The sequence below is a fragment of the Hippocampus guttulatus genome, chromosome 9, assembly GCF_054856545.1.
Source record: "Hippocampus guttulatus isolate MCC_2025c chromosome 9, RoL_Hgut_1.0, whole genome shotgun sequence".
Taxonomy (NCBI): domain Eukaryota; kingdom Metazoa; phylum Chordata; class Actinopteri; order Syngnathiformes; family Syngnathidae; genus Hippocampus; species Hippocampus guttulatus.
This window is the reverse complement of record NC_141269.1, coordinates 10745754-10755550: the sequence shown is the minus strand read 5'-3', so window position 1 is coordinate 10755550 and position 9797 is coordinate 10745754.

Below are 9797 nucleotides of genomic sequence, written 5' to 3'. Positions count from 1 at the left end.
TCTACACAAAGGGCAATAATACTGCAGGGGGGAGTGTGGACATTGTGTCTCGAGAGGTACTTGGATTCAGATTCAGAAATGCATGCATGAAACGGGCACCGGGCTTAAGGCCACGTTTCACTGCTTGGCAAAGGTGGAGTGAATGTGCGAATGTTATCGGGTTACGTGAGGGTTCATGAAAGGTTGCTCGCATGGTCGTAGTTTTACTTGTCGCAAACAGTCGTTCTTTTGAACAGGTTGCAAATTCCCGAGACCACGTGAGCGTAGTTCCAACATATGTCGACCCTTTCATGCATGCGCATTCCCAGGCGCTCGCAACTCCGTCAGATAACAACATCCATTCTCCACAATGATCATCATGCCAGAGATGAGGGAAACAAAAAAAAACCACAGCAAACAAACGGAAGGCAAGGATCCCACAAAGGGCTTTTGGGGAAGGTGTGGACATTCATACCGAGGTGCCGGCCGGCCAAGAAAGAACTCACTTCACTTTCAAAAGATGTTGCAGCTGATGCGGCTGAACCCGCAGAAATTAATTTCCATATTTATTAAATTTTGTTATATATTATAATATATATTTATTAAATCCATCTTTGATGGTGGACAGCAGTAAAGTGAATGCTGGGCACACTTTTTCAGTGAGTCAGCTCCATAGATTCGCCTCCAAATGGCAAATAGTCCCAAAGGTTTCCAAACAGTGACAAAGAGAAAGTGTTTGCGAGGCAACTCCCGAAATTTCTCCACCATTCACTACCTAGCGAGATTAAAACACTTTTAATGTTGGAGCCATTGAATCTTGGCACTTGTGATGCTAAGTGTCATTGACTTGATGGCAACAAGCAGACAAGCAGGGGGAATGTATTAGTGGCCAAAAGTGTGGGAAAAGGCTGAGTTAAGCCACAAAAACAAAATAATGAGGGGGGGGGGGGACCCATCAAAGGTTCAGAAGGTGAATTAAATGTAGACGCCATGAAAGCCGTAAGTCCATGCAACAATGCTTGGTGTCAAAAAGTGCAATGGAATGACACCGGCTAAGTCAAGAGAAGGGCTTCAAGACATTTTTGTTCCCTTGGTAATTCCCGATTGAATTCTCCACTCGTTATTCACTGCCCACTCGTCAAACAAACTAATCTCACAGTGAAGACACTGCGCATTAAACCAAAGTACAAGGTCCGAATTGTCAAGCCTCACTCAATATATCGACTGCACATCATCAAAGACGAATTTAGAACTAATGGTAATTACCTGTAGGTACCTCGAACATAAGTGAGACATCTGGTTGAGTGTTCTTTCGTCACATTGCGGTCCATGCTTGTCCCTGCAGCGCAAATTTTTTTTGTAGTGGTGAAAATGATAAGACAGTCCAGTGATTGCAGTCGTTTGTGCGAGGACAGTTAACTAGTTCACTTTAATGTGTTTTTTCTTTTTTTTTTTTTAAAGCTTGATCCTTCCTGCATTTGATATGTTTCCCTCAATTTACCTTCCTTCCTCCTCCTGCTTAGTTCTTGTGCTTTGCCCAGTGAGCCGAGTCTTGCAGTGGGCAACCTTGAAGGAAGCTTCTGCTCTGTGCAATCAAAATTCACCATGTCCAAATCTGCTTACCGCATACAAGCAAAGCTCTTATATTGCCCTTTTTTTTTCTTGAAAGAGTGTAAACATTTCAAGCTTCTCCATAAAAAGTAGCACAAAAACGCTGTCGCATTTCATGCACCAGTCAGCTCCCTCTGGAGTGTCAACTTTTGAATTATTGACTTGGAGGCAAAATCAGCTTTGATATTTGGCGTGGATTGGCTAGAGGCATTTTGGAGCTGCATGGCACTTCACAGTATGGACATTAATCATATTTTTTTTCCACAGTTAATACAAATTTTTTTTCCAGTGTTGCGCCACTGAGTCGTTGATGCCGTCTATTATCTGAAGCACAAAAATACTGGCTGTGATTTACCCAAGATCCCAAATACAATGGTACGTCTACTTACGAATGTCTCTTCATACAAAATCTTCAAGTTACAAAACGCCTCAACAAAAAATATTGCTACTTGTGACGAAAGAAATTTCAAGATATGAAAGGTAAAAAGTATGTCGTAGCTGCAAGTTGGCTGAATGCAACATACTTATAGCTGCTCTGCCATTGGCTATTACCTAGCATCTTCCTGGTATCCCATTGGTAAGAGGAACCTCTACCGTATGTGTCTATGTGTGTAGATAGATAAATAGATGGATATGTCTATGCAGAGTCCTCGTCATTCGTCCCTCGGGCCATGAGGTGTTCCGATTCTTTTACGTAAATGTGACTCATCCAGAAAAAGTGTCGGGCAATCGCTCACTATGCTAATGTTTGCCTTGGACATTTTTGAAGGATTGTTAAAAACCGACAAAAGCAAACGTCCTTGGAACAGTTCTTCCCAAAAGGCAAAAATGCTTTAGAAAACATTGATGTCTGAATTGGGGGGGGGGGGGGGGGTTGCAACGGATTAGGGCATTTACATGGAAAACGTGTCTCTACTTGCAAAACTTTCTAGTTTTAGGAATTTCTTCCAGAACCAATTCATTTCGTAAGTAGAGGTTCCACTGTAGTGGTTTATAATGTATGGTATAACCTTTAGTATATGAGGCTGATTGTTTGCATAGAAGTGAAGGCGGGAAAAGAGGCTTTTGGACGGCTCTTTGAGTTAATGATGTGTTCATTATTGGTGACTAATAATGTCATATCAGGAACTAATTGCCTGCCCTGTTAGTTCATCAAGCACAGCATGACATGGTGCCATAGGGCGATGAACTCACACTTGCCTGCAATCCCTGCTGACTCAGTGCCTTTTTACATCACCCACTCTGAAACTCAATTTCCACTTTGGTCACTGCTTGATTGTGGGCCATATTTCAGTTCATATTATGAAAGGACACTGGCATTTCACGGCTGGTTCATAGATTTAATTCCTTGACTATTCCGATTGTGTTGACATCCACCTCCAATCCGACAATTTGTCCTCACTCCTGTCGATTTCTCGGGCATAATTCATGTCGCTGCCTCTTTATCTCCTTTTGCATCTTTCTCTTCATGTCTTTCTCTGACTTTTTTTTTTTTCGCATATACTTCTGTTTGATCTCAGGTTTCCACCTTGCAGTCACCTTTACTCTCCTCATCTGGAGCAGTTGGCTCATCCCTGCCCTTCTCTCTCCATCTTTCTTGCCTCTCCACTGACTTGCCTCTGGGCCACACTGGGAATATGCTGATGGGGCAAACTGAGTTAAAGATAGATTATTTATCGTTGTAGAGTGAGGAACAGAGAGGGAAATGGAAAAAGAGGTCAAAATAGTGTGCACAATTAATTTACAGACACCCCAAACCAAATCATTGTGCAGGTGTTATTTTTAACCCCTTAAGGGAGTTGCCTTCTTTTTTTTTTCTTTTTTCTTCTTTTTTTTAACTGTTTCATGATGTATCAGCCCTCTGGGTTTGTTGAAACTGGGTTTGAAACTCTAACGGAGATCTCGGATCAAATGTGTAGTTTACTTGGATGCTGTGTTGATGGTGAGTTCTTGTTATTCATAAGATGGTCTAGTTTTTAAACGAATTATTGTTGTGGCTGATATGAACAAGATCCGGTTGATTCTAAAGTTGACTTTGGAGTTGCAACAAAGGCTCCTTGGATGTCAGTCAGTAGTTCGCAATGGAATTAGATATTGTTGGGTAAAAACCACTGAAAGTGAACGCAAACACATTAATTTGACTGACACAATTTATCGCAGCTTCTCAACTGTGAATTGGACTGGACCAAAACATTGAGCGCTTGCACCACAATTCCTACCAGAAGGTTGGACTCTGAAGTAGAACTGATGAGAGCAACACTAAGGTGTGCAATTGAAAACACTTGTCAAATTGACACTTATCAAATTGATTAAAAACGTGTATCCCATCGGTAGTAGCAAATATACTGTGCAGATGATACCGACCACAATCCACTCGGCCTACTACCCTCTTCAGTTTTCGTTGCAAAATCTGTGATTGCAAAGTTCTTTGATTGCAACAAGAGTGTCTCGTTTCAAGAAGAGCCCCCAAAAGAATAAGGGCAAAGAAAAATAAAATCACATATTTGTACCCTTAGAGAATATCACTGTCAGTAAGTCATTTCACTTGACAGGGGTCGTTTATTTCTTTAGCGCTGCCGCCGAGCCTGTCACAAAGCACGAGAAAAGGAAAACCTGTTCAGTGACATTGAGTTTGAATTTGGATGTCGGGGGGAAAAAAAAAATCATTTTGCACGTTGCCTCTGCTTGTCAGAGTTAAGGACGAATCACAGGTGGGGTTAATGGGATCTGTCTGTGTCAGGGCAGCCTTGGAGCGTGACAATGGGAGACGAAGAAAGACTGATAAAATAAGGGAAAAGGAAGTGTGGAAGGTGAGGCGCTTGGTAGTAGATGAGAGCAATGACGAGTCATGGCAGTGTGAGAGTGGAGATGTTTCTCTTTTTTTTTTGCGTGTGTAAGTGTGTGTGCGCGCGCTTGTCCAGGGGGCATGCTGAGCTAAATTTGGGGTATGCGACACATGGTGAAAAGAGTAATGCACCTTGACAGACTGGCGCTCCTCTGCCAACTTGGCCAATGATGCTCTCTAAAGCTGAGTGATGTATAGCGCAAGCAGCACCTGTGACACCAACTGCCACCCTGCGGGAGCCTCGACTGCTAGCCACCTGTTAAAAGTGCTCTCGCTGAAGTTGCGCTGCTGTTTTATCCATTCATTTATTCAATTCAGTTCATCCACTGTCATTGATGTGGATGCGATCGCTGTGCTTGGGTTTTTTCACGCAGACGCTATCGCTCAAATAAAAACTTGCCTCCCCTTTTCGCTAAATTAAAACTATATCAGGTTATTTTACATCAGAAATGCAGTGTGGGCACCGTATTGTAACCTATAAAGCCTTTACCATACCTTTTAACAAACATGACTAGGTCAACATTGCCAATAAGAAACTGTTCTGATTGACCGTGACAGGCCATGGTTCCCTTCAGGCATCGGTCCAGCGACCCCTTGCAGGGGAGACATTTTTCCAAAGACTTCTTCATACTAATGACAGCAAAAAAACACGTGTTCCCCGAAATCCTATGGAAATTGACTTGATGTTTCCACCAAAATATTCATGATCTGAGGAACTCAACCAAACTATCCATCCATTTTCTGATCCACTTACCTCACAAAAGTCGCAGGGCATGCTGGAGCCTATCCCAGCTGTCTTTGGGCAATAGGGAAGGTACACCCTGAACTTAAATTATATTTTCATCCAGGTATTTATATTGCTGCAAACGGAGGGGAGCTACTTGTTTACAAAAGCGCAGTCAGTGTTTCGTGATTTGGTCACGATATTTATTTACTATTCCAGGCGATATGAACGGAACCATTTAAAAAAAATTTTTTTTACATGTGACAAAAATGGTTGCAGGGAAGAAGTCATCGTGGAGTCAATGGAGGGTCTAGCTGAGTAAACTGGAAATGCTACATGCATTTAGATCAGAAGGTTGGAGGGAGTGATCGATTGAGTACAGTAGGTTTGTTTTAACTGGCACACCAGTACACCTATGTACATTTGCACACTTCAAATGATATAACGTTACGATTTATGCCAAATTCTTCCCCAAAGGGACCTCAAGCTCAGGCTTGCAGACCCGAATGCCTTCAAGCTAAAACACATACAGTACATGTATATCCATTTCCACCGGCAGGCTATAGGGGGCCACGCCCCTCCACGAAGATGCTGCTGCACTCCCATCCTCCCTCACTTAAGGCACAGATCTCTCTCTACAAATAAACAGTTTTTGCTTTTTTATTATAGAGGCTGTTGTTTTCTGGTGAGAAATACTGGCGTTGAGTGCAAAAAATAAAACAAAACAATGGTGTGATGTTTGATTGATGTCCACTGTAATCTGCAATGGCCCCACTGAAAATAATGTTGTGATGTGCGAAGGCTTACATGATGAATTCGATGTTGGTGCGCAAGAGTTCAGCACATTTATCACCGTGAAACTATGAGGTTTTTTTTTTTTTTTTTTAAATATACCGTTGTTTAATGGCATCTTCACAGATTGCTTCACTTCACCCTATACGGCTGCGGTGTCGATGTATGATTCAGCGCTCAAGGCGGAGTTTCTGTATTTAAACTATAAATGTCTATTGTAATACTTCCCAGTCGGTGTTGCAGATGCCGCCACTCAAGACGCTTTTCAAATACAGTACAAAACAGCAACATCAAAAAAATGAAGCAAAGCAAAGTCAGTACTGTTTTTAGGGTAATAATATTGCCCCTTTCTCAGTGCTGCCGCCAGGCATTTAATGTGTCCCCCACCCGCCCCCGTCCCTCAGGACTTAGTTTTAACGTTTGGTCTGAATAAATGCTCCAAAAGATACAATCTGCATGTGTTTATATACCGGTACAGTTCACATCCCCCAATAGTGCATGTGTTTTGTGAAAAAGTATATGTTTACAGACTACACTGCCTTGCACTGAACAAGATGTGATCAAGCCATGTTCTTTCTCATACAATATTTCTTTCCTGGTCTGGCTATTCCAAAGTCGGCAGTTTGTCTAGAGGGGGGGGGGGGGGGGGGGGCGAAATATGCGTCACATATCGCTCTGTTACAGATTCTGCTGGTAAAAAATCGGTCTGTCTCCTTCCCTCAAATTTCTCTGGGGAAATCCTGCAAGCTCAACACAACGTCAGTTTCACCGCTGTTATAAATAATGGCCTACATTGTTGACCGTGCAGAATGTGCACAGCCATGTTGAATATTGAATCCAAACAAATAGTAAATGGGGGGAAAAATGGCATTATTGAATCTGTCGTTCACCGTATTATTTCCTCTGCTCGTTTCAAAAATAATTTTGCCTCCTTGACCAGAGTTAAAAACCCTTCCTGAAAAGACAGTGAGCACTGTTTCGGTTGTAACAAGTTAAAAACAAACAAACAAATGTAGTCCCAATGTCAGAACAGTTTTGTTTATACTCATCTGATATCCAAGTCCAATAAACCTTCTTGCTGTTTGCTTCTGCAAGATTCCATCTCTTATCACCTGCTCCATTTGATCACAAATTAATTGACCTCTTATGCTGTTGCTGTGACTTTGAACCCTACAAACTGCGTTTGCTATGAGACCTCTAAAAACAGACCTACTGAGTACAACTTTGAGTGTGTCTGAGAAATTTGCACTCCAAAACAGGAAGTTCTGGCTAGTCTATTTACAGACTATTTTACGGCCCAGCATGCCATCAAACAGAAACACCAATTACGTTGCTGGTCTCGGTCAGGAGCGCAAATGACATTCACTGAAGAGCGCAATATAAACATAAATGAGATCTTCACGGGTGTAATCTAATAGATACACAAATCAGCATGTAGCAGAGGGAATTGGACCCCCTGTTCAATTTGTAAAAGATGCAGATAAATGTGTTTTGAGCTTAAGTGTAGTGCATGAGTAGGATTTTGATCTTTGTCATGAAATGTATGCAAATTTCCATCCAGTGCAAACGCGAATGCGGAAAAAAAAAAATCCAGCCGCACGAGTGGCAGTCTGCAAACTGGTGTTATTTAATCTCTGAGCTAATGGCTTGCAAAGAGGCAGGGGAGGCTGCGGTTGGAGTCTTAATGGAAAACCTTCACTGCATTGTGCCTCGGTAATGGGAGGAGTTTATCTTGCCGTGCAGAGGGACGCTATGAATGCTTCGCCACAAATTGATTGCATCCTCTCCTTCCTACTGTTTCATTCCAGGATTATATATTATTATAATCTTAAAGTGTGTGAGGGCTTTAATTCTGCAAACCGTTCTCAGTTTGGTCATGTTTTCAGTTTCGCCATCGTTAAGGTGGGTTTGTTGTTTTGCCACGCAGCGCATCTTTTTTTTTTTTTTTTTTAATACGGTCAAATGCCCCTTCCAGTTCATCCTATAATGCTTCTAATTGTAATGCCACTTGTTTCTTTCCTGGATCATGTCTAAGATAACACCACAGTGGAAAATATGCAGAAGAGATCAATATCTCAGGGTGATTGTCCAGCCTTGGTTATTTGGGCGTATTTGATTGATTTCTTCCTCGGGAAGGGTCTGGCCATGCTGATCCAGACGGGTCCACGTCAATCTAGTGGTGTAATTATTGAAAACACTGAGTCATATGAAAGATGTCATCAGTCGTTTAATATCTTTGAGCAAGGAAGCCTGAGAGGTTAAGGAATATCATAAATTTGAACAGAATCAAAATAAGAAAACTCCAATGCATTTTTGTTTTTTTTTGGTATGATAATCTCTTTGGGCGTAGGTGTCAATGATGAGTCTCTAGAAACACGATGCAGGGTTTTCTTGCACAAGCACAATGACACTTGTGTACTTCTGAATTTAATTTCATGTTTGTGTTTTCTTACTGAATGCATTGAAAGCATTGGCATTCTTTTAGCGGCATGGTGAGGTAGAGAATTTCCACCAATGTGAAGGAGAGACTTTTCAGTGGTCAGCGGGTCACTTGCGAGCAATTTGCCAGTACAGGAAGTGCTCATCTTTTCATTTTTAGCACAGCAGCAGAAGGTAAAGACCCTGAGAGGATTGTGTTATCTATACATTCCTTTCAAACCGCTGAGAAATCAAAGAAGTCCTGCAAGGTCAACATCAGAAATCATTCTCTGTTCTCTTTAGAAGAAATAAAGAATCACTCAGTAGTCAGTATTGAATGGCTGAGAAGTCATTCTATATCATACCATCCGCAGTCATAGGTTCATGAAATATAATGCACATATACCAATCTTACATACACAATCATAATACAAGTAGAAACAAACAGTACAAAAAAAAGTAAGTGAAAAGTTCAATTGTGAGGAGTTACGATTTTTTTGTGTCAATGTGCATTTTAGATTTGAACAAATGTGCCATCGATCGCAGTATGCAAAATGGTGGCAGCCGTTGGCAACAATTGATTACTTTAATTAGCTGTTAGTAGCGAATCAGTGCATGAGATACGAGTAAATGATGTCTTTATTGACACTGCTGCTCAATTCTAATTGTTTTGCCCATATGCGATATGCATCAGATTTTTCATGCAGTTTGAACAGTACACTTTCGATTTTTTTTTTAAAATCCGAGCTCTTTTGTGTGTGTATATAAATTGGCAATGTCTGCGATGCGTCTACAGTAAGAACGCTCATCCGTACACATCCGACCTGTACGTCATCAATGGTCCAATATGCCCTTGACGCAGGTCGGGCGAGTGCTGATCGAATTGTCGGTGAATCTAAATTTTTTGAGTAACAGTGTTGACTTCACATATGATTTAATTTTAATTGCACTTGAAGCATGAAACGATAATGTTGACATTTGCGGCCATAGTTGTCATTCAGCAATGCAAACGGTTCATTTATTATATGCGGCAATGACGTGACGTCATCTTTATTAGAAGACTCCTTGAAGTGATGTCACCTTTAGTAAACATCTCCATAATATGATAAGATTGAAAAGCATCATCTCATTTCTCTAAAATATTTATGCCACCTCCAGCGTTGCGCCTTGATATGAAATAAAAAGATGAGCGTCTGCACACTGGACCATATTTCCATCCATAAACACCGCTGTGTGACATCGTCTTTTGTGTGTGTCAGTCAATGTCATGCTTTGTGCGCACGCATGTCACATCACGGATTAGAACTCGCATTTGTTTTTCTAACGTGAATGAGTACATAAAACGATCAGGTTTAAGAAAAAACACCAAATTGGGCATCACACCCTGCAGTGTGAATGTGGCCGATGAGCAACTACAATAAAGCAAAG